At 39.8% G+C, this 26581-nt stretch overlaps 1 protein-coding gene across 1 annotated transcript in view; it reads left to right on the forward strand.

Annotated features, from left to right (window-relative positions):
- The first annotated feature begins 442 nt into the window (after positions 1-442).
- Positions 443-26581, forward strand: part of IL1RAPL2 (interleukin 1 receptor accessory protein like 2) — a 1167415-nt gene continuing 1141276 nt past the window's right edge. The window contains exon 1 of the mRNA XM_017968450.4: positions 443-1314. The gene's annotated coding sequence lies outside the window, so the exon portion shown is untranslated. The remainder of the gene's footprint in view (positions 1315-26581) is intronic.

Here is a 26581-nt window from a genome sequence, read left to right on the forward strand (position 1 = left end):
TAAGAAAAACTAGGCCGCTTGCGTCTTTACAAGCAAGTTCCAGTCTGCAGGGAATCAAGCAGGTCAACTCCTGACTAAACTGGATACCTGTTCAGTGGCTGGAACTGTAGACCAGAAAAGCCGAAAAACTTTTAGTGGCTTTCCATACCTGCACTCATCTGAGCGCTCGCCCCAATCCTGTACGCCGGTCTACTATGGTACGGACGCTAGACGGCGCTGCCGGGACACGCTTTCATTCTCCGGAGAAAGGTAAAAGGGAAGCGCTATTTTTTTTTAAACCAGGGGATGGGGGACTTGGGGTTGGCATCCTTTCTCAATCTGCCTCTCCTCCCCGGGCTCCCAAATCTAAAGGGGTGTGGAAGAGGAGGAGGAGCAGAAGCAGCTCTTTTCGTGACGTGCCAGAGCGCTTCTCTCTAATTCCCACCTCCTCCCCGGTGCAATCAGTCAGCCAGGAGGCACCAAACTGTTAGCAACGAAAACGCAGCTCTCGGTGACTTCTACTACCCTCCCACTTCCAATCCAGGCATATTTTGGAGGCGGCAGCAGCTGTGGCAGGATGTGAGGCGAGCCTGGGGCTCACTTTCCAGGATCCCCTCCCTCTTTTGGAGCTAAGAGAGACTTGTGGGCTCTTGCGCACTGGCTGTAGGGTTCCCGGGAAAGACTGGAGCAGGGAACAGGAGGGAGGGAAGTGGGCAGGCAGAGTTTGCATCTGTAGCCTAAGCCTCTGTCAGGGCGACAGGGCAGCTGTCGCCTTCTGGAGTGTGTGTACCTCGCAGGAGGCGCGAGGGCCACAGGCTGAGGCACCCGCGTCCCGGCGTGCACCGCTTGGCCCAGGCAAGGTGTTGCTGGAGCAAGGCTGCTCCGAAGCGAAGTCGCTCAAAAAGAAGCGTCTGGGTGGAAGGAGACTTAGGAGAGTCTAGTCACTGAGAGAGAGAGGCAGCACCTGCCATTCTAACTACGGAGCTGAGTGATTTAAAAACCCTCCTTAACCTCTCCCTTTCAAGCTCTCCGCAAAGTCCACAGAAGCTCTGTTGAACTCTAGAAATTCTCCCTGGCCGGGGGGAAGTTTCCTGGCATTCTCTTTGGTAAAGACAGGGAGTAGTGAAAACAGGCAGGGCTGTACTGTCCGCTGTTTGGGGAGACGCAGTCTTCCTCGCGTCCCCTCCAGCACCGCTAGTTGTTGGGTAGCCACTCGGACTACCTGGGAAGTCCGAGCCAGTGCTCTCCAGAACCCGGCTTGCCATCTCGTCCTGGACATGGAACTACGCGTCTAAGACCTGCTGGACGTTCTGTCGGCTGTTTTGCAAGACTCAGGTAATGCCCGCTCGCAGAACTGGAGAGTTGACTGGCAAGGGCCAGGGGAGAACGCGCAGCGCTCTCAGGTGGCAGCAGGGCAGGCCGCAGCCAACCGAGGCTGTATCTCTCCTGCAGCTTTGGTCTCCACGCCTGGAAACTTGCCTGTTTGTTTTCTCTTCCTTTAGCCTTACCAGAAAGTTTAGGGAATAGAACTCCCAGCGTCAGGGGCTCTTCACCTGGGAGGAGCGTGAGCTGTCCATCAGGTGCCCGCGAGCCCGTGCGTTGCGTTTTCTCGGCGGGATCTTTGTCTCTCTGTGGCTGGTGCGCGGGCTCTGCAGCCTGGAAGGCAATTTCCAGCTGGGCGCTTCTGACTGCCCACATTTCTGCCCGCAGCTGAGAGAGCAACCGGAGCTGGGAAGAGGCTCAAGGAGGCTCCTGGCTGGAGCAGCAAGGGGTTCCCCAGCAATGCGCTGCAGCTTCTGGGGATTCCCACTAAGCACTAGACAGGGGAGATCGCTGGATATCTGGGGCCATCTCTGTGATCCTGCCCTGAGAGCCTAAAGGTACTTCCCTGCGGTTCCCGAGACTCCCCCTTTCCTCTTCCCGCAAGAATCCCCAATATCCCATTGAGTGGGTTTCCCAGGTTCCCACTGCTACTCAGGCATGACGATCTGCCCGCGCCAAGTTGCGCTTCAGACTCCTTGTGAAGGAACCCTGGAGTGGGAAAGTAGTCATAGCCACTCACGAGTGGCTCGCCTTTCCTCTCTGGGCCCAGGATTGGAGCAAACAGCTTGATCTGTCACTGTCAGACGTTTAAGAAAAATGCTTTGGCAAGGAGACCCTAGCAAGGGAAATGTGTATTATAACAAGTCTCTGCTTCAGGGGTTTCTCCTGGTCTCGGCAGCCATCTCCTCGCCATCTGTGCCACCCAAGGACTTAGGGAGAGACATTAGTAAACAAGTATTTAAGGTTTTCCCCTTGCTACCCACAAAAGTTGTGACTGCACAGAAGTTCTGGAAAGTACTTCTCAGCTGAAAGCTACTCTAGAGCCTACCACGGATGTGTGTTTTTTTTTAAGGGGGAGTCTATTTAGGAGTATCTTGTCCCCGAACAAGGAAGCAGGACCTGCCCACCACCACTACATTCAGTCGCATCTTGTGTAGACTTCCAAGAAGGAATCCTTTCTTTTCTTGGCCAGGGGAACCAAGCTGTAGATTATTTAGATTATTATACATGAGGCACAGCTGGGAACAGACAGAAGGCAGTAGGAGAGAGGGAGGGAAGGGCATGTCTTTGAGCCTGCAAGTTCGGCGGGCTGGGCTTCCTACAGCTCAGGAAGACTACCTCAGTTACAGAGCCCGTGGGAAGGAAGGAGTTAAGTTTTCAGGCCAAATGTCTGGGACTGGGGTTCATTGGTGTTGGCTTATCTCTGAGCCACCCCTTAGGGTGTGAACTCTCTAATTTGCCGCTGCCCCGGGCTAGTCAGCCCACAATTATCCGCCATGGAAGCAGATGATTTGGGGATAGTAGTATGCATGCATTGTTGTACCACTGGGCTCTTTGCCAGCAGGGTCTTGGATACGTATAGGCTTCCACCCCTTCTTGCCACACAGATCGCGCTCTTCTCCATGCTTCCAGTTTCCCCAAATATAGAAATTGGGCAACTACCCTGGGACCTAGGGAAGGTGAAATTCTCAAGTTTTCCTGAGCCCAGGCATCAGCATAAGTGCCTATCTTCGCCACTTGCATCCCTTCTATCCCTCTCCTCCGCGGAGCAACCCCTCCTATAAGACTAGTACAGTCGCACCGCGCAGCTGCTGGACCCGATGCGGTGATTCCAGTTTTGAGCCACCTGCTTACAGTTAGCTCTCCAATTTGAGGGCTGCCCTGGGTTAGACAGCCCGCAATTACCGCGGTGGAAGCAGGTGATTTAAATAGCGTTTAAATGTGGATAAAGGGCTGCGGCATCAAAGGCTCCTGGTTTGGCCACTCTAACCCCCGCTGGTCGGCAGGGGTAAGTTGCCACCAAAGCCGCCTCAGTGACAGAAAGCCGAGGCCCTTTCTGCTTCTGCTTTATAGGCCAAGGCCAGACCTTTAGAGCAAAAGAGTTGAGGATTTAAATCGGGCTTTGTGGAATACCCTCTGCTGCCCTATCTGATATCTAGCCAGTCTTAAGTCAGGTTGAGCAATCCAGCCATTTTTAGTTTCTGCAGGGCTTCTGCCACTATGACCTCTCTGTGCAAAGGCTAAAGGCGCTGGTCAGGGGTGGTGGATATCAGGGTGCCGCGGGACTGAGGCATTTACAGGTAAAATTGAGTCTGAATCTTGGTTTATGCATTTATTTTCTGAGAAATAGTTCCTATATGGTGTAGAACATTCTTGTTTGCCAATAACTGGCAATAGAGTCCATACATGCATATGCTGCTTACTAGGGTGAACTGACAGTAACCTGGGGAACAGCCCCTTATAACCACCTGGAACATGTCTTCATAGCTGCAAAGCCCATTGAAATTTTATTTAGCTTTAAAAGGACATGCTGTAAAGAATCTGACTATATAAAAAAGATGAATTACGAAGTGACTATTCCAGTTTTGTTTAAAACAGTAAACTTCACTTTATCAAATACATTGGATTCCGTAGTTTATTGAAGTGGCTCACTGCAAAACATTTGCTATTTGGGAAGAAGGGGAAAGATTGGAAAAGTGAAATGAGTTAAAATATGGTTGAAATGATCATATACTTGGTAAAACAGAATTTTGTTTTCACATCTGTGCCTTAAATAAAATAATCACCGTGCAATGTGATGGCCTGAGTAGGTTCTGTCACAGGTTGTACTACTATGATGAAACCAAAGGGGAACATACATTTATCCTTTGTATTTGGAAATTTCCTGTAACTGCAACAGTAATGATTACAGCTGGGACTGTTGGAAGATAAATGTACTCACTGCTTTCTTCATTTGAGAAGTACCATAACCTCTTTGAGTGAAAATGCGCTGTAATCAAGTAGAAGAGATAAAAAGTCCCAAGTCTGAGGTCTTCACTAATAATATATAAAAGAAAAATCATTGCCAAACCTGAAGGTGTGGACTAATAGGATTTTTTCAGGGCTGGTTTCTAGCTGAAGCCAGAAACTCACGACTTTTAATCTCTGAGAACCGTCCCTTGATCCTACGTCAGGGAGCTCTGATTGGAGCCAACTTGGTAGAGAAAGATAAATGTGGAATATGCAATATGTGCTTTAATTATCCTGAGCTAGGACTTGAAAATAAGTCTGTCATGACGTTTAGACTTGGAGCTGCGAGTACCACGGAATTTGCCAAAATAAATTGTGTCTGTCCAGGCCGGGCATGGTGGCTCACATCTGTAATCCCAGCACTTTGGGAGACCGAGGCAGGAGGATCACTTGAGCACAGGAGTTTGAGATCAGTCTGGGCAACGTCTAACGTAAGCCCTGATACGAAGATGTAACACGTGGATCCATCTGGCCAAAGCTACCCCTTTTTGGTCTGGTTCACTTTGAGCTGGCTCCTAATGAGATCAGAGGCACTAGAGTGAGTCCACTGTAAGCCAGTTTCTTTTGGGCCTCCCCAGACACATGGTTTGGTTCCAAACCATGTCTGAAACTATCCAAATGATGTAAATACATATTCTCTGTGCCAAGGAGCCTAGATTTAGTAGCCGCCCTGCTTAATTTTTCCCATTAATCTCACAGCTTCGTGAGATTACCTTGGCTTCTCTCTTGAGTTTAAAATTGCTTTTTACTTGGTTTGCTTGATTTCTCTATTTGGTTGTTCTGTTGGCATAAAAATGTATTCAATCACTGATTTGACATTTTCCCCCAGCAAACTTTTGTTTTTTTTTTGTCTTTCGTTTAATAAGGTCCTCATTCTCTAACCCTAGCACTTCTGATCTCATTCATCTGTGACTGCTCCTATGTTCCTCATCCATCACTACCTTGTGCATCCTGTCTTTTATTAAATGCCCTAAATTCTGTCTCTGGAATAGGTTTTCTCCTTTGCATTTGTACTGCTACCGCTTGCAGTTAGGTCTTCTAAATTCTTGATCTGGTCTGCTACAAAAGCCTTTTCTTGCTCTTTGATCTGCTCTCCAATTCAGTATATGCTACATGTTAAGATTAATCCTCCTGTAGCTCATTCCGTTCTTCATTTAAAAGTGTTAGATACATTTTCCCAGTCCAGTCTATCATCGATGGGCATTTCGGTTGGTTCCAGGTCTTTGCTATTGTAAACAGTGCTGCAATGAACATTCGTGTGCATGTGTCCTTATAGTAGAACGATTTATAGTTCTTTGGATATATACCCAGTAACGGGATTGCTGTGTCAATTGGAATTTCTATTTCTAAGGCCTTGAGGAATTGCCACACTGTCTTCCACAAAGGTTGAACTAATTTACACTCCCACCAACAGTGTAAAAGTGTTCCTATTTCTCCACATCCTCTCCAGCATCTGTTGTCTCCAGATTTTTTAATGATCGCCATTCTAACTGGCGTGAGATGGTATCTCAATGTGGTTTTGATTTGCATCTCTCTAATGACCAGTGATGATGAGCATTTTTTCATATGTTTGTTGGCCTCATGTATGTCTTCTTTTGTAAAGTGTCTGTTCATATCCTTTGCCCATTTTTGAATGGGCTTGTTTGTTTTTTTCCTGTAAATCTGTTTGAGTTCTTTGTAAATTCTGGATATCAACCCTTTGTCAGATGGGTAAACTGCAAAGATTTTTTTCCCTTTCTGTTGGTTGCCCATTCACTCTAGTGACTGTTTCTTTTGCTGTGCAGAAGCTGTGGAGTTTGGTTAGGTCCCATTTGTCTATTTTGGCTTTTGTTGCCAATGCTTTTGGTGTTTTGTTCATGAAGTCCTTGCCTACTCCTATGTCCTGAATGGTTTTGCCTAGATTTTCTTCTAGGGTTTTTATGGTGCCAGGTCTTATGTTTAAGTCTTTAATCCATCTGGAGTTAATTTTAGTGTAAGGTGTCAGGAAGGGGTCCAGTTTCTGCTTTCTGCACATGGCTAGCCAGTTTTCCCAACACCATTTATTAAACAGGGAATCCTTTCCCCATTGCTTGTTTTTGTCAGGTTTATTAAAGATTGTATGGTTGTAGATATATTGTGTTGCCTTTGATGCCTCTGTTCTGTTCCATTGGTCTATATCTCTGTTTTGGTGCCAGTACCATGCTGATTTGATTACTGTAGCCTTGTAGTATAGTTTGAAATCTGGTAGTGTGATGCCCCCTGCTGTGTTCTTTTTGCTTAGAATTGACTTGGCTATGCAGGCTCTCTTTTGGTTCCATATGAAGTTCATGGTGGTTTTTTTCCAGTTCTGTGAAGAAAGTCAATGGTAGCTTGATGGGGATAGCGTTGATTCTGTAAATTACTTTGGGCAGTATAGCCATTTTCACAATATTAATTCTTCCCAACCATGAGCATGGAATGTTTCTCCATCTGTTTGTGTCCTCTCTGATTTCGTTGAGCAGTGGTTTGTAGTTTTCCTTGAAGAAGTCCCTTATGTTCCTTGTAAGTTGTGTTCCAAGGTATTTTATTCTTTTTGTAGCAGTTGTGAATTTTTGTTCTTTCTTGATTTGGCTTTCTTTAAGTCTGTTATTGGTGTATAGGAATGCTTGTGATTTTTGCACATTGATTTTATATCCTGAGACTTTGCTGAAGTTGCTTATCACCATGGAATACTATGCAGCAATCAAAAATGATGAGTTGGTGTCCATTGCAGGGACATGGATGAATCTGGAGAACATCATCCTCAGCAAACTGACACAAGAACAGAAAATGAAATACCATATGTTCTCACTCATAGGCGGGTGAGGAAAAATGAGAACACATGGACACAGGGAAGGGAGTAGTACACATTGGGGTCTATTGGGGGGAATGGGGAGGGACAGCGGGGGTGGAGAGCTGAGGAGGGATAGCCTTGGGAGAAATGCCAAATGTGGGTGAAGAGCAGGAAGGCAGCAAAACACACTGCCATGTGTGTACCTATACAACTATTTTGCACATTCTGCACATGTACCCCAAAACCTAAAATGCAATAAAAAAGAAAAAAAAAGTGTTAGATACTTAGTAGTTGTTAAGTAATACAGATTGTTATTGAACCTAAAAAAATTTCTAACCATTTGAGTTGGCTGATACATTAAATAAGTTGCATTGTAACCTTAGGAAGTGATATAGTTTGGCTGTGTCCCCACCAAAATCAGACCTTTAATTGTAATAATTCCCACGTGTCAATGGCGGGGCCAGGTGGAGATAATCAAAGTGTGGGCATGGTTTCTCCCTACTGTTCTTGTGGTAGTGAATAAGTCTCACAAGATCTGTTAGTTTTATAAATGGGAATTCTCCTGCACAAGCTCTCTTGCCTGCCACCGTGTAAGACATGACTTTGCTTCTCCTTTGCCTTCTATCATCATTGTCAGGCCTCCTCAGCCATGTGGAACTGTGAGTCCATTAAACCTCTTTCTTTTATTAATTATCCAGTCTTGGGTATGTCATTATTATTAGTGTGAGAACACACTAATAAAGGAACTTCTCTACCATTGCAGTTGAGTACACAGCATGGCCAATCATTTGGTGGGAGCTCAAACATCATATTTGGGACATTTGTTTCCATTAACCCAGAAAGTCCATTATCAACCTTTCAACATCAAGGTATTCGAATAGTGTGTTGTTTCCTATCAATTTGCCTGCTGAAATTATACCTTTTAAAAATTATTAGAACTGTGCTTTGTAGTCTTTTATTTGTTAGCAGTCTATTGCTATGCCCAAATAGGTCATTTTGCTCTGGTTTCCTTGGGTGTGTGTCACTCTAGGAATCATCCAGATCATTGTATTATGTTATATGTTTTTAACATTTATGTTGTGCTTGCTTTATACTTTGTTGAAAGCCCTTCCCCTTTCTTTACCTTGCTTAATGTTTGTAATTATTTGTGAGATAGGTGATCTGTCCAAGTTAGGAAACTTTGTTTTCTTGATACAAAAAAGCTATTATTGCTCTTGGGTCCTGATTTGGATGACACTAGACTAAAGGGATTTTATTTTCTTCTCACTAGCTGCAAAGTCAAGTCCAAATTCTTTGGCTAGAAGTTTAAGGCCCTTTAATATTTAGCCTAAATCTACCTAGTAAGCCATATTTCTCACTACATTGCTGTTCATATGATCTAGCCAGACTGGACCACTCACCATTATCCAGTTATAACCTTTGTTACATATCTTTTGTGCCCTTTCTTATGCCATATTTTTTTCCTGGAGTATTTTCCTTCCCAATTTCCATCTCTACTTCTCTGCCTGTTGAAAACAAATTATATTCAAGAAACAGCTTAATGCATCCCTCCCTAATTTATTTCTCATGCCTCATAGCCAAAATAATCTGTCCCTTTTCTTTTTCTTTCATTTCTTTTAGACAGGGCCTCACTCAGTCACCCAGGCTGGAGTGCAGTGGTGTGATCACAGCTCACTGCAGCCTTAACCTCCTAGGCTCAATCAGTCCTCTCGCCTAGGTCCCCAGCCCCCAGTAGCTGGGACTACAGGTGCACACCACCATGCCCAGGCTAAATTTTGTATGTTTTTATAGAGATACGGTTTTGTCATGTTGCCACGCTGGTCTTGAACTCTGGGCTCAAGCCATCTGCCTGCCTTGGCCTTCCAAAGTACTGGGATTACAGTAAGAACCACTATGCTCAGCAATATCTCCCTTTTAGTAACTGTCTTGGCACATTGTTGATCCCTCTTTTATGATATTTACTTTGTTCTACAACCATTGTTAATTGTGTATCCCTTTATCTCCTCTACTCAATTTTAAACTTTTGTAAGGCTTTTATTCTGCAGAGTGCGAAGGGTATAGGAGGCATCTGTTACATACTTATTTAGTTGAGCTGCCTTTGAGATCTCAGTGTTAGCCTTAGCATTTTACTATGTAAATGATAGTTTTAGGCCAAATAGGAAATTGCCAAATCTATTATTTGCCAATAATGTCATGAAGCAGTATAATATAGGGTACTGATTTTTAAAACAGCTATGCTCTAGAAGTGTTCTATCCAATAAATATGTGGTTGTATAAATTTAAACTGATGACAATTAGATAAGACTAAAAAATTCAGTTCCTTGGTCACCTAGCCACATTTCAAGTACTTGATAGCCACATGTTGTCAGTGAACACCATATTGGATAGTACAGCTATAGAGTATTCCCTTCACCACAGAAAGTTCTATTGGACAGCACTATTATACAACAAGGGTTCACACCTGTTTCCACCAAAAACATGTTCACAAAGGTGACTGCTTTCATGGGTTTATGCAGAATTCCCAGTGCCATAGTGCTGCTACTTTTCTTCCTTCTCAGAACACAAATTAGTAACATTGCAGGAATCACTTTGACTCTGCTTGGAAGACAAATTAGATATTTGTGTCACATCAAACACCAAAATAAATTCCAGATAAAAATCTGAGAAAGAAAAAATTATAAAGAATTTGACCTATCACATATAACTTGTATTGGAAATTACAGTGATTAAAATATTGCAGTACTTGTGTAGGATCAGACATATTACTGTAACAGAACAGTGTCCAAAGAAATAATCTCAAGTATACTATGGATTTTAAGAAATGAAAAAGAAGCATTTAAAATCCATGGGTGTGGGGGAAAAGATAGATTTTTCAATAAATGTGATTAGGACAACAGAGCTGGTCATTGAGGGGAAATTTAATAAAGCTACATCTATACTCACTATTTAAACCAAAGTTAATTCCAGCTGTCTCAAAGATTTAAATGTAAAAAATATAAAGACACTCAAAGATGTTTTATATTATTTAAAAATTTATAGTTATATTTTCACATTTTATTTTATAATATTTTTACAGTCTTGAGATGGAGAAGATTTTTCTAATCATTTTATAAATGCTGAAGGCTTAAAGGCAAAGATTGTTGCATATAACCTTCAAAAAAGTCTTGTATGGTTAAAAAAATACCATAATCAAGGTTAATTAAAAAAACTAGAAAAATATCTGTGACACATAACAATGGATAGATATTCTTAATATAAAAGAACTTCTACATATCAATTATAAAATAAATCTAATAGAAAAATGGGGAAAATTCATGAACAGAATACTCACCAAAAGGGAATACCAAACTCCCTTTACAAATAAAAACAAATAGTGTTCACAGATTAAGAAGCCTTCAAAAACCAATGTAAAACATGATGTCAGCAAACCTGTAGGGATATGGATGGTCCAACGTACTGTTTAAATTGATCCATTTCCAAAGGTTGGGTTGGCAATCTGTATAAAAATGTAAAACACCTTCTGTGATTTAGCAATTTCACTATGAATTTATTCTAAGAAGATAAATGCAAGTACTAAAACATGTATACACAGGTTTTTCATTAATGTGTCATTTATACTGGCAAAGCTTTGAAAACAACATAAGTGGCTCTAATAGTGGATTGACTAGGTACATTGGGATGTATAATTTTAAGCTATTACTTGGACACATTAAAGATAATGCAGGCCTACATTTATTGATAGGGAAATATATCCATAAATTCAATTTAATGGGAAAGGTACCTTACAAAACAGCATAATTCATTTTTTTCACTTGTTCATGTATTTCTGTACATTTATATGTACATATAAGCATATGAAATGTGTAGAAAGTTTTTCACTGAAATGTTAATTATAGATGGAAGGACTTCGAATTTTCTTTAAAAAATCAGCTCATGCTTTAAATTATTTATAGTGAGAATAATACAAGCATATGTGATATAATGTATGTAAAATGCTTAGGGTACTCAATACTCAAATGCTTAAAGCACAGTGACAGTAACTATGCTTATAAGATAAGCTAGTCAAAGTTAAATGTGAACTTCAGAAAAATTCAAGTGTTAAAAGTAAAAAAAAAGTATATACTAAAATATAATAAAAGTAACCTGGGAGAAAGACTTTCTAATAATAAAGCAATAAGAAAAATCAAAAGAGCATTTTATATAAACATAGAAAATGTATATGGATAAAACATAATAATGATAAAGTGAATCAAATAATTATAATATTTAATATGTAAAGGTCAATATTAGCTCAAAAATATAACTTTCCATCAGCTAACCACCCACAAATAATAAGGTGTTATTTGAACTCTTATTTTTTATATTACAAGCATATTATATATATATATCCTATACATAGATACAGTTATTCAAGTGTTATTAGAGAAATATGGACTGTGGAATATGGGGAAAGGACCATGTAATTTTCTGCCTTAATTAGACAAGGATAAAACCTCATAAGATAGGGGCAGATGCCACATATCTTGACACGAACTTGCCCTGCTCCCTAGTTCTCTATAGATTTACAGCTGTTAGTGCCACAATTTGTGCAGGGAATGGTCTTGCCAGATCCAAACATACAGCTGACTTTCCCCCATACACCATTAGTTTTCTAATACTCAGCATCTATGTCACCATATTTCCATTTAAGGGGAGGTTTAGAACTACCAGCTCTCCTGGTTCTTGAACCAAACTTGGAATGAGAAAGGTCATATCCTCATTTTGGGGAAAGAAAACCAGATCAGAGCCCGGATGTCCTTTGGTGAAATATCTACTTTAAGCTTCCTAGGAAATGTAGAAGTCCATTTCCCTAATGTCTATTTCCTAGGTCTTATTTAGTGCCCCCCTAATAATGGGTAGTTGTGACACAGAATGTAGACTAAGGATTACGACACAAACAACGATAGCTAACATTTAATGGAGACTAATTATATTCTGGGTTCTATCCCAAGCACATCTTTATATGTATTAACTCATTTCATATAATCTATTTTGCTGGGATACAGGTGGTATTTTTAATTATAATTTTTAGATGAGGAAACTGAGACATAGAGTTCAGTAATTTGTCTAAAGTCCCACAGCTATTGAAATGGCTGTTCTGGGGTGAGAATCCAGCCAGTCTCACTCTAAAACCCATGCATTTAAATGTGCATATATATACACACTAAGAGTAGCAATAGATACTATTTAGTTCAGTTATGTAGCTTTCAAATTTTCTACAATTAGGATATGTAGAATTCTATAATCACAGAAATCCATATTAAAAATTAAGGCTTCAGATTGAGCCATAGACATAACCCTCCTAACTCTTCAATTTTGTCTTTATGTTCTTTTTTTAAAAAGTATCCTAAGTCATTGTACCATAGCATATGTCATTTAAAAAGCCTACTTAATATTTGGAGGTGATAACTGCAGTCTGTTGACCAAAGATAATTACATTTTGCAACCAGAAGGAATTATAAGGTAAATTTTTGTTTTGGAGTCTAAAATATATGGTTATTTCCAAATCAAACCTAATAACTGCTTTATGATATCACTTCCTCTGTTATCCAGCCTAAACTTTGTAGTATTCTCTTGCTAATATCTTCATCTGATTCTAGACTCATTATCTTGTCACTAAAGTTGCCTGGAACACCTACCTCTCTATTCTTGGATCAATCTAACCACCACTCTCTGTTCCAACATCTCTATGGCTGAACTCCTCTCGAGAATCTCATATATGTGCCAGAAACAGTGCATGGTCTAAAACCTCATTTGGGCCCTGCAGAGGTGCTAGGGCAACTTTTTATGTGTACGTATTCAGCCTTCCTTCCTATCTGTTTCCCATGGTAGTTATTTCCAATACCCACTGCTCATCTCAGGCTACATTCTTCCATTCAGGCAGTTGTTTTTGCCCATGACTTCACTTTCACACTTGACATTGTAACTCCATTCATTCTCTCCCATCCTCCCCTTCCTTCCCATACTCACTCAATTCCCTAGTGTTTTGTTCAAAGTGAGTAATTCTACTGGATCCTGTGTTTAGGGGTCATGTCCTCAGTTATCCTCTGTTTTCTCTGGGAAATAGCAGTAGTTGGGAAGGAAGTTTGAATAGCCAACTGGAGCACTGGAACTTGGGGGGAAGGAGGTCAATAATAAATGTAGAAGGAGGTTGGGCATGGTGGCTCACGCCTGTGATCCCAGCACTTTGGGAGGCCGAGGCGGGAGTATCACCTGAGATTGGGAGTTCGAGACCAGCCTGACCAACATGGAGAAACCCTGTCTCTACTAAAAATATAAAAAATTAGCGGAGCATGGTGGCACATGCCTGTAATCTCAGCTACTCGGGAGGCTGAAGCAGGAGAATGGCTTGAACCTGGGAGGCGGAGGTTGTGGTGAGCCGAGATTGCGGCATTTCACTCCAGTCTGGGTACCAAGAGCAAAACTCCAGCTCAAAAATCAAAAAATCTAAAAATAAATAAATGCAGAAGGATATTTAGGTAAAAGTGAGAGTTCCAATGAGGTTGAGGATCATGAATTAATAAGTGATAGTCTACACTGTTATGCAGTTTTTTCAAGCTCTGCTCAGGTGTAAGAATGGAGGGAGTGGACAGCTGAGTTGGTCTAGAGCTGAGTTTTGTCAGGATTCATCACAGGCACAATAGAATGAGAAGTTGAATATATTAGTACAAGTTGTGGAAGTGTAGATCATGAATTGAAACTGTATAGGTAAGGAAGACTGATAAGTAAGGTAAAAAAAAAAAAGGGTGGTGAGGTGGGAAGAAAGCACAAGGGTGGTCAGGGTCTGTATGAGGAGGACACAAGAGCAGGGTGATAGTGCAGCCTAACAGTGGGTAGGGCTTATGTGAGGAGGGCATCTGAGGGATGTAAGCCTTGCAGGGGTCAGGACCCATAGAGGGTGTACTAGCAGTCTGGCAAGGCCGGACAGTTGACTACATGCTGGGAGAATGAGCAAATAAATATAGTAAGAGTATTAAGAATGAGCAAATAAATATATTAATATATTCTCACTGTCATAGAAGGCAGTTACAAATATGGAAAGTGGGGAGGCTAGAAGGGACCTTGTGGTTTTGAATTAGAAATATCAGAGTCACTCATGGCTATCTCTGTCTCCATCTATGTATATATTTATGTCTCTCTCTGTCTATGTAAATGATTATATATTTCACACATATGTGTATTTCCTAACTTTGTCCACTGAGAGGGCCAGGAACAGCAATACAGTAGTAGCAATAGCATAACAAACACCCACATTTTAGTTTCTCAGTACTAATCACGGTTCTTTGGAGAAATTACTTATCTCAGGCCTGGGGCAGAGAAGCAAAAAAAGATGAGGCTGGGCACATCTCATGCTGCCAGAAAGTAAGAAGTGCTCACAGAATGATAGGGGCATGTGAAAAGACAGAGTTTGAAGTGGCTCCTACTAGCACTATCTGGAAGAATGATAGGTGACCACTCCAAGAATAGATAGAATAGCAAAGCTGAATGGCAAGAGCTTCAAAGAGGTAGAGGTTTTTACATGAAGGCAGAGGTAGAAGTGGCAGTGTGAAGACATTTTACACATTTCCTGATCCTGAGCTGGATCTATCAGAGAGGGCTGAAGGGGGTTCTTTTAATGTAGAATCAGTCCCAAGGCAGAGATCATGTGCAGAATGGTGGAAAGGGATCTTGAGGGACACACAGAGGGGATCCAGCACGGTAGGAAAGAGATACAGGCAACAGGGAATACAATAAATAAAAGAAGTGAAGAGAAACTCTAGTATTTCAGTTGTGCAAATAGGTCAAGGGAGCAACTCATTCAGATTTTCAGCAGGAAGAGAGAGGGTTCCAGAAAGGATGTTGCAGGAAAATTATTTTCATGATGTTTTAATGATCTGTTGGAAAGTTTGGGGGCACATGGTTATAGAGATAGAAAAATGAGTCATGCAAAAATGAGACAATTCTCATAACATATTCTCATTGTAACTGCAGGAAAAACAAAAATACAAGAAAGGAAATGAAATCATAATGTACTATTTGGCTCACAACTGAATATTCATAATATGAAATTGTGATATAGCTATAAGGGAAGAATTGAAGGAGAACAACTGGTCATTATCTTCTGTATTAGGAACTCAATAGATAATATGTAAAACTGACTAGGAAGCAGAAATATGAACATGTTATTTATAAATGTGGAGATACATAATAGGTGAAATAGCTTAAGTTGAAAGTTGTCTTTAAGAAAAAGGACTTGGGGTAGGGGCAGAGAACTGCTGTTTTATATGTATTATATAATTGTATAACTATTCCTTTGATAAAGATACATTTCAAAAAGTTAAGTTGCAGAGAAATCAAAGACCTAAAATTAGAAATGCTATTCAACTAAGCAATCCCATTACTGAGTACATACCCAAAGGAATATAAATCATTCTTTCATAAAGACATGCATATGTACATTCATTGCAGCAGCATTCACAATAGCAAAGACATAGAATCAATCTAAATGCTATCAATGTAAGATTGGATAAAGAAAACATAGTATGTATATACCATGGAATACTATGCAGCCATAAAAGAGAATGAAATCATACCCTTTGCAGCAATATGAATGGATCTGGAGGCCATTATCCTAAGTGAATTAATACAAACTAATGCAAGAACAGAAAATCAAATACCACATGTTTTCACTTAATAACTGGGAGCTAAACAATGAAAACACATGGACACAAAGAAGTGAGCAACACCCACTGGGGCCTACTTGAGGGTGGAGGGTAGGAGAGGATCAGAAACAATACTTACTGGGCACTAGCCTTAGTACCTGGGTGACAAAATAATCTGTATACTGGACCTCTCTAACATGTAGTTTACCTATATAAAAAACCTGCACATGTACCCCTGAACCTAAAATAAAAGTTAAAGAAAATTAGGACAGAGTAAAGGGAGGTGGACTATTTTAAAGACAGAACAATGTACTGGGGAGATTTAAAGCAGGGAGCCAAAGGAACAAGAGGAAAAATTATGCATGTCAAAATCTGGTTTAGCCACTTTTCTCAAACTAGGGCTCAGTCTGTGCTGTGCTCAGCACCATTTATATTAGAATCTTCCCCACCCGCACACAAACATCCTTTGATGTGCAGGACTCCTAATTAATTGCCCAAATTACCTGGCTCTACTCTTCTGCCACAGTTTCAGTTATATTCTGTAGCACTTAGAGCCACAAAATACCAAGAGGAAAACAAAGCAAAACATGTTTATATCACCTCTAACTATATTCAAGATTGATGTATTGGTTAAACCTCCCTGTCACTTCAATAGTGAAAGGTCGTCCTGCCATTGGTCCATTGTATTATTTTCTTCCCCCACCACTTTCTGGCTTCTCACATTGAATATACTCACTGTCATCCTTCTCCCACTATGTCACCCTCTATATAAGCTTTTACATTTGAACAACTATTCATTTTATAGACATTACAAGTAAAATACATGGCCCTGCAAGGAATATTACAGTTGTACTTCAGGCAAGCCTACTTTACAACGTCAACAAGAGGGATCCATTAATTTATAGTTTTGTGCTTGGTAGGGGAACCATATAATATTCTACACATATTTAGTTCTCCAGAATGTAGCTTAATCAATATGGCACCTCAGGCATCCTGAAATACTGAAGGCAACATAAAAGTAAGATTGTCAGGCTAAGAAATTTTATGTCTGCTGATGGGGGTTTAACTGCTTTGGAGGCTGCAGAAGGTATATATAGTTAGAAGATTATAGTAAAGTCAATGATAGGAAAGAGTCAAACTGATGGGTATAAAAGGTACTGAGGGAGAGAGAAGTCTGTATTTAGGACCCCAAGGCAGAAACTTCCAGGTTCCAATCCTTACCTGCCAACCTTGAGCACTGTAGCAGTTTCAATAATATTTTCTATCTCAAAGTGTCATTAGACATTTTTAAAGGGAATGCTTCATGTAAGAAAAGCTGCAGTGCCACCTTGAGCCAACCACTGACCTCCATGCCTGAGTTTTGGCACCTGCCAAGTGAGATGGACAGTTAACTATCTGCCTTTAGGTGCCTTTGAGTCCTGTGGTTCTATGATTTTAGGACCATGCTCTGCTTATCTCAAAGAGCTTTTCTGAGTCTCAGATAAAATATTTGATACGCAAGTGCCATAAAAGTTTCAAGTGCTATATGAATGAATGTAAAAGTGTTTTAAATTATGCATCTCTAAATATAACCAACAACTTGCACATGCTCTCCCAAACAAAGCAAATGGGCTTCTGGGCTTCGATTTTCAATTAGTCTCAAAACATATGATTTTACTTTGTTCCAATTTTCAGAAGCAAAAGAAGCAAAAGATTCAAATTATGATCTTTATTAAGAAGGTACTAAGCCACTTAGGAATGCTGGGCACATTTTGTGGCTTGGCCAATTTTCACTGTTGTGTGGATCTCCCATATAGCTTTTACTGTGAAGACTATTAAAAATATAGGAAAGTTAAAACTGAGCAGAATTAGATTAAATTTCAATCTATATTCTGCAAGGGCTTTTATTTCTGTGTGCACACTTTTCTATGTGCTTCTAATCTCTTCACATGGTTTATAGACCAGCTATTAGTTAATAGGTTCTGGCATGTGATTAATATTTAGATATTTGAAAATTCATGTGGCACATGCCTATGTCTACGGAGCAAGGTGCTTGATCTGCACATTCACCTCAGGAACATTGGGAATGGAACGTCAAACCCAGAATTCTCTTTTGCATGAAAGGTGCTAGGTAGGACCTCTCTGGGTCCCCAGGGGAGACACTGAAGATCTTTTTTCATTAAATAAACATCCATTAAGAACTCAATAGGCTTCATATTCTATACTACTAGTTGGGAATATAATGATTAAAAAAATTGCCCCTTTCTTAAAAGTTCATGCATCATGCATTCTAAAAGTGAGACACAATGGTCAGCTCCCATGACACTAAAATTTAGATGCCAGAATAAGAGAATGGAAGGTAAAAACTGCCCAAATTCTTCCTGGGGTGGTGGTCAGGAGGATCGGCCCCTGGGAAGACAGAGAATTTAGAATATATCCTTGAAATTTTTATTTAATCCAAACTGTAACACTTTCTGCCTAAATACTAGTTCCAGGCACGGACACTTCACTGCTATGTATACAACTACAAAAACTGGCAAGGCCAACAACAGTCACATCAGCTGCTGTGATTTGTTAGTGGACAGAAATGCTTGAATATAATTAAAGCAAATACAACAAAGGTTTACATGCTATAGAGTAACAAATTGCTTCAGAGTACCCAACTAGCAAACAGGATGTGCACACCTCAGGCCCACCTGAAATGGAGAGCAAAGAGTAATGTAAAGTGTGTATGCATGAAAAAGAGACTGCTAAAACCAGCATTAGGCTGATTTTCCATTTATATTAAGTTTGGTATACTTTCTTCTAACTTGGTGAACAGAATAGTCAACAAATAATAGTACAATTGTACAACTTTTTTTTTTTTCCCCAAGATGGAGTGTCACTCTGTTACCCAGGCTGTATGTAGTGCAGTGGTGTGGTCTTGGCTCACTGCAGCCTCCACCTCTGGGTTCAAGTGATTCTCCTGCCTCAGCCTCCCAAGTAGCTGAGACAACAAGCGTGTGCCACCATGCCAGGCTAAATTTTGTACTTTTAGTAGAGTTGGGGTTTCGTCATGTTGGCCAGGCTGGTCTTGAACTCCTGACCTCAAGTGATCCGGCCTGCCTCAGCCTCCCAAAGTGCTGAGATTACAGGTGTGAGCCACCGTGCTCGGCCCAGCTTTTTCTTTTGGATAGACATACATATGCACATATATCATCACTATTGAGATATAATGTGCATACTATAAATGTATCCACTTAAAGTGTATAATTCAATATTTTTTAGTATATTCACAGAGTCATGCAACCACCATGACAATCAGTTTTAGATATTTGTATCATCTCAAAAAGGAACTCAATACCAATTAGCAGTTAATCCCCATTTACCCAACATTATGCCTCAAGCCCACCCTTAGGCAACCATTAATCAACTTACTGTCTCTATGGATTTGCCTCTTCGAAGCAATTCATATAAATGGAATAATACACTACATGCCATTTTGTGTTTAGCTCCCTTCACTCTAGCATAATGTTTTCAAAGTTCACCCATTTTGTAGCTGGTGTATTTTATTCCTTTTTAATTGACAGATAAAATTTCATAATATGTATATATCACAATTTGTTTACCATTCAGTTGGTAGACATTGAGGTTGTTTGCAGTTTTTTTGCTATTATGAGTATCTTACAGCTTCTTACATCAGTTTCTAATGAGCATACGAGTCACTAAGCACTGATCCATATATTAAAAGGTACTATTCTTCATAAGCTGGCCATTCTCTAATTCATTGCCAAATTACCAAAATCAATGACACATATATGGAATAATAGAAAATACGTATAGGCAGATACTAGACACTTAATGTTTGCTGACTCAGTGAATTTATGGATAAGAAAAATCATTCCTTCAACTCTAAGTCTCCTTTCAATCACATCCCTACCAGCGCCACCTGCATATTATATCATGGTATGTTAGAGCTGGAATGAACATGGAGTCCAGGGTTTCTCAAAGTGTAGGTCAAGAACCACTTGTGTCAGATTCTCACCAGGGAAGCTTGTTAAAAATACCTATTTCTGTACCCCAACCCCAGAGAATCTGATTCAATAAATCTCAGAGTGAAGCCATAGGAAGCTGCCTTTGTAACAAGCGCTCCAGGTAATACAAATGCATGTTAGAGTTTGAAAATCATTGATTTAGTCTGATCTCCCTACTCTATAGGAGAAGAGGTTTGTGACTTGGGTGGGGAAGGGACGTGCTCAAGGCTACAGGGCAGCATAGAGATAAAACAACAGGGAATTGAGGTTATGAATCCTGATATAGCACTTTCCATGACCTTGGGTACTCTTCTTTATCACATCTCCTTCTTTTCCCTGTGAATACATGCCTCCCTCACAGACTTGCTCCATAAGTGTCAATGTCTGACATATCCTAAGTGCTCAATAAATAGTTATTATTTTTTTTAAGCTTAGTCCTGTGTGAACTGAATGACTAAAGGATCTCCTTTTGGGGCAGTGTTTGCTAAAAGTATAAAGTAACAAATATAAGGCCTAAGAAAAGAATACCAGACCCAGGAGGGAGGTCTCAGTGTTCCTGACCCAAATGTTGAAAAGTTCCTAAGTGAAAAACTGTTCAACCCTGGGCTTTTGGTGGCCAAAGAAGCTGTATAGTGACATTTCCCATCCAAGGTCCTGAAACCACTCTGTACACCCACTGTGATCTATTTAAAGGAGCCAGGTCTTTTTAGAAAACAGTTTCTGCCAAGTTTTCTATCAGAGGAAAATCATAAAGTAGGTGAGCTACAGCCATGACTAAAAGGTAGTGGAAATTTTTCTAAGTGAAAGTTGTTATGCCTATCAAAAAGATAGACCCAGTAAAAACCTATTACTGTGGAGCAGAGGAAAAAATCATGGGAGCAATTTTAATTTTTTTTCTTTTATAGTTTTTCAGATTACAAAAGTAGTGATTTGTTGAACTGAATCAAACAAAACAGGAGTGAATAAAGAAAAATTCAATTATCTTTTCTTTTCCTTCTGGTCTTCCCCCCTAAAATGGATTCATTTGAAATCAATCATTCCACACTTTTTCTATCTTTATATAAACCATACATAACATTATATCCACAAAAGGCACACATACATATATATGTATGTTTACATATGTAGTTTATTTTGCTGTGCAGAAGCTCCTTAGTTTAATTAGGTCTTAAGTTTCAATAAACAAGATTTTCAGGTCAATGTTTTGAGAGATGTTACTTAAATTCATCTAAATTCACTTTTTTTCTGTGGGTTCTCCCAGCTCTTAAATAATTGCTACTAAACTAAACTGCTATCTGGACTGTGAAATTTCATTTCCTGCAGTAGCCAGCTGTCAGATCACAAGCAACTTTTCTGAACACCCACAAGAATTTTCTTTGGGCTGTAAAGTCAAGTATCTTAGTTATCATGTAAGCATTAATTTTTAATGCTTTAATTTGACCAAAAGCATTTTGTTTTTGTGAAAGGCCTCCCACTTCTTTTGCTGTGGAAAAAATCTGAAGTATGAGTCCAAACTTTTTTCCTTTCTTAATTCTAAAAGCAATTTTCTCACCTTATTTTCTTTCTCCTGAGAAGGACTGAAAGTGTTTGACTAAGAACCTTGTGCACCTCTTCTTTTTTTAGTTGCTTTTCATTTTATTCACTCGCTTAATCCTTCTTAGGTTGTTGAAAAATAGCTCCCCAATTCTGAACACAGCGAAGGGAAGGACAGCATCATTCTGGGATCTGCAAGCCTTGCAACTTTGGAGGATCAGAGTACTTTTAAGATGTAGGGGCCCTAAAATAAATTTCTAGGACAGGGGTACTGAACCAGCTTCACGAAGTATCACCATTTACTAGCTCTGCAGCTCTGGGAAAGTTGCTTAACTTCTGTGACCTTGTCCCAGTTACTATACATGTACAATGAAGACAGTAATGATACCTACCTCAAAGGGTTGTTATAGGGATTAAATGAGGTGAAGCATAGAAAGGATTTAGTGCAGTGCTTGCTTTGCTGATATCATATTAGCTATCTTCTGCAACTACCACCATGGATGACCAGGTCTATCCCCAGAAGACATCTTGACACAGTGGTCCTGGAACTGTGGCACAGGCATGTGCATTCTAAGAAATCTTGGGGATTCAGATCACCACCTCTGAGGTATAGACTACTACTATAGGCAGTGATTCTCAAACTTTAATGTTTATCAGAACTCTTAGAAATTGTGCTACTCTAGGTCTGGCAGGGTGGGCCCAAGAATGTGCACCCTTTGGGAAACACTGCTATAGAGGAATCACACAAGCACCCCTCCTTCTCCATTGGTTATATCTTTTGTGATAATCTTTTAAGACTGCTGACATGTTGCTGGAATAGACATACCACACAGGTAATGCTGCCAACTCACTTTCAGTGGGACAAAAGGCATAAACTATAGAGTGTTTATTTTCAATCATAGTAATAAATTAGCACAGATATGCATCCTCTATCTCCTGACCAAAGGCATGTAGTTGCAAAGTGGCTGCGTGGGTTGTAGATCCAGTTTACCATGTGTGAAGATCATCTCTGTCAATAGAAATCATACCTTTGACCATTATTGATAGCCAGCCAGCAGCCACAAGAAACTGTAGGAAGTAGGGAGCAGGATTGCTTAGAGTTTCTATTAGACATTCATTATGTAAATGGTGCTTAATGAGCCTGATGATTTTTTTTGTTTCAGTGGAAAAATGTTTTATTTGATTGCTTTAAAATATTTTTCCATTCTCTCACACCTGAAAAAAGAAAAATGAGGGCTTTGAGGAATTTTGAACCCTCATTTGTTCTTAGCCCATGCTGCATATTACCTGCCTCCCTACTCAATGTAGAAATGGAACTTTTCATTTGGTGATTTTCTAGATTTCTACAGCATTTTGAAAACTCACTAACCACCAAGTTCTGCATAACGTAATGACTGCATTCCCCACCCCGCCCCTTCACATACTCACTCATTTAAGTTTCTCATCTCTACTTCTTGACCCCGGTTCCTTTTCAGGTCAACAGTTCTACCCCTGAACTTTTTGAGTAGTGTGTACAAGGCAGGAGTTGCTGGAGGCATTTATCCCCCACTTGCACATTCTTCTGATTCAAGTCATATCTAGGATCAGCCTCTGGCTGGGTTGGTGCTAAGAATTGAAAATAGGGAAGGAACATTCCTGAAAGTTCATCTTTTTGAAACTTAGTAGAAATCTCCAGTCTTAAACTTACTTCTGGAACTCAGAAAACCAGATTACCTTAAATCAACACAAATGTTGTTTACTCTCAGATTTTTCAAGTGTTGCAAAGAAAAATTGTTTAGAAGTTTGGAGAGTTAACTCTTGCTTTTAAAGCATGATCTATTTTGAATACTCTACCAAGCAAAGTTTAATAAACGAAATGATATAAATGATGGACAGTTTCATGAATATAAGCTAACAAGTTGTTTGTTTATACAGAGCTCTATATTTCTTAAGTCCAGCGGGAAACTCAGCTTCTAAATAATCTTCACTGTGACTTTCAGAGACAGCAGCAAACTTTGCTTTCTCAGTGCCTGAATGTTTGCTTTGGGGCAACTATGTTTCTTGAAGTATGCATGGAATTTGAGTTTTAAGAGATGAAAAAAAGATTATGTCCAATACGTGGTTTATATAAATAGAAAAGAATGATTATTTCATTTCTTCATTTTTTTTGCAATGATGTGAGACATAGCTGTCCAACAGTCATCTTTTTGGAGGTTGTATTAGTCAGGGTTCTCTAGAGGGACAGAATTAACCCATCTATGCCAGAGGTTGCAATTTTTTTGTGTGTGAAAAATCAGACCTTGGCAATGACCTTGAGCAGCAGGATATAAACAACTCCTACAAACTTAACATTCCAAAAATGGAACACTAGGCAAAAATGGGTTTATAAGATATATATATTTATTAAGCAATATTAACTCACATCACAAAGTCTCACAATAGGCCATCTGCAAGCTGAGGAGCAAGGAAGCCAGTCCAAGTCCCAAAGCTAAAGAATATGGAGTCTGATGTTTGAGGACAGGAGGCATCTAGCACAGGAGAAAGATGTAGACCAAGAGGCAAAGCCAGTCTGGCTTTTTCGCATTTTTCTGCCTGATTTATATTCTGGCCATGCTGGCAGCTGATTAGATAATGTCCATCCAGATTAAGGACAGGTCTGCTTTTCCCAACCCACTGACTGAAATGTTAATCTCCTTTGGCAACACCCTCATAGACACACCCAGGATCAATACTTTGCATCCTTCAATCCAATCAAGTTGACACTCAGTATTAACCATCACAGGTATTAAGAAAATACTTTGAAGTTAGTTATATATTTTTTTGTGCCATGTAGGCATAACTTCATCTCTTAATGCCATTTGATTTTATCATGTTTTTATTTCACTTTGTGACATGGGGAGGGGTTTGCATAATTGTTAGTAAATGATGTTTGTTATATAGAACGACTTGAAAGGGGCTAATATCTTCAGTGAAGAAAGATCATTGGCAATTACACGAACTAAAATCTGGTCTATGGCTTAAAGGGTTTGAAATTTCTTAAAAGTTTGCAAAAAGAAAAAGAAAAACCTGAGGCACTTTGTGTTGAGAAAGCGAACTACTTGTTTGCCTTAATAAGACCCTCTAGTTTGAGACCAGTTATCAGATTGACCCTTTGTTCCTAGAGTGAAATAAAAGAGTGAAATTTTAACAAGTTATCATTTGCTCACTGACACTGAAGAAGGCAGAAGGCTTTAGTTGAAACAAATTTTTAGCATTGACAATAGGAAGCAAAGAAAAATCTAGTTAATATACTGTGTACCCTTTCTACCATCCATAGAAGCCTAAGGTTTTTTTTGTTTTTGTTTTTGTTTTGAGACAGAGTCTCACTCTGTTGCCCAGGCTGGAGTGCAGTGGCATGATCTTGGTTCACTGCAAACTGCCTCCTGGGTTCAAGCCATTCTCCTGTCTTACCCTCCCAAGTAGCTGGGAGTACAGGCATGCGCCACTGTACCCAGCTAATGTTGGTATTTTTGGTAGTGACAGGGTTTCGCCATGTTGGCCAGGTTGGTCTTGAACTCTTGACCACAGGTGATCCATCTCAGCCTGCCAAAGTACTGGATTACAGGCATGAGCCACTGTGCCCAGCCTAAGTTGGATCTTCTTCCTTGACACACTTATCAGACTACTTTTGAATATTTTATCACATGATTTTTGATGACATTCTTTTGAAAAATCACAGTTTCTTGAATGAGTGAAACTATTGTTCTTGTCTAGATGGAACATTGTCAAAAAGATGATGAGCACTCTAAATCATAGTCTTTCTTCCCCTATCTAAATAGAATACAAACTGGGACCAACAACACTCAGAAAAGAAACATCTGCATGTGACCTTCTTCTGTGTTTTTATCGAAGTGCAGCACCTATCAAGAGAGACAAACTGTGATCTGCATCTTACTAGTAACCAGGGGTGCTGGGATATGGGTCAGGAGGTTTGTGTTCTAGGCTGGCCTTTGTCATTGACCACCTGTGTGACTTATCACAGATCCTTTTTGGCCTCAGTTTTCAACTTGTTTTCAAAAAGATTGTTTTAGATAACTACTTAGGTCCCTCACAGTACTAAAAGCCTATAATCTGTTCGTTTAATCATAATCTATGAGATGTTTCCATTCTCTTAATTTGTTCATGCTCTCTTCCTTCAGTCCTACCAAGTGTCCTTAACATACAGGTGATGGAACACATGGACCTTTATTTTGGAAGATAGTCCCAGATCAGGAAATTTCTCATAGTGCTCAGAATTTCTTAGAATACAGGACTCTTCTGCATCTCATTACCAGTAAAGGTACACATACACAGGCAAGGAAAATAAGTATATTCTGTAGGCTATGGGGCAAATGTCTGAAATTATTCTGATCTACCTAGAAACTATCTTTCTTTCTTTCCTTCTCTACTTTATGGGTTGAGAGAGTCTGGTTGATCTGCTTCCTTTCCTTTGAATTTGTGATTATTGCTCAAGCAAATATAAACAGTACTAGTACTGGGCTAGTATTAAGTAGCCAAGAAAGAGAAACTGGAACATCTATATCTGCCCACCTCCCCACCCTCCACTCCCATAACCAATAAAAAATATAACAACAAAAAAGCACTACAGTGGATTTCTGTGCTCCGTTAGCAAGCATTTGTAACATACTATAGCCTATCAGATGGTTTCAACATTTGTCCTAGCTGTAAGTCACAAATCATTTTGATACAAATAATACTTGTGAATAAGCTGTGTAAAATACTCACCAAGCAATGCTGAAGCTGTCCCTGGAAGTGACAGCTTGCTGTCATGAATGATAAAATATCCTTTGTGTATAAGGCAATTGTGTTGGTTATAGAAAAAGAAATGAGACTTCCTATGTTTCTTCCTTCTGATTTTTTTTTGTAAACAGGAAAGCTTCCTATACAATGATGTTAGGACATATATTTCATTTCAACTTTCATTTACAGTTGTCAGTGTTGTAAAGGGAAAACATTTAAATCAATTTCTGCATGAAGGTCAGATAACACTGTGAACAAAAGTAATTTCTTTATGATAATATCAAAACAAAAGCATTGCTGCACTTAAATTATGAAGCATGTTTCCCTTATCTGCAGTACAATTGTATGCATGACTTAATAGAATCTGGGAGTATATCTTATTTATGCTACTGCTAAACTCAAGACATTCTCATCCTTTTAAGGTCTTAAGTTCTGATATTGCCTAAGAATGAGCCAAGATAATATTATGTCCTGAGTATAAATTAAGTTACTTTCAAAAGGTATGAGACTTATTT

The sequence above is a fragment of the Callithrix jacchus genome, chromosome X, assembly GCF_049354715.1.
Source record: "Callithrix jacchus isolate 240 chromosome X, calJac240_pri, whole genome shotgun sequence".
NCBI classification, from domain to species: domain Eukaryota; kingdom Metazoa; phylum Chordata; class Mammalia; order Primates; family Cebidae; genus Callithrix; species Callithrix jacchus.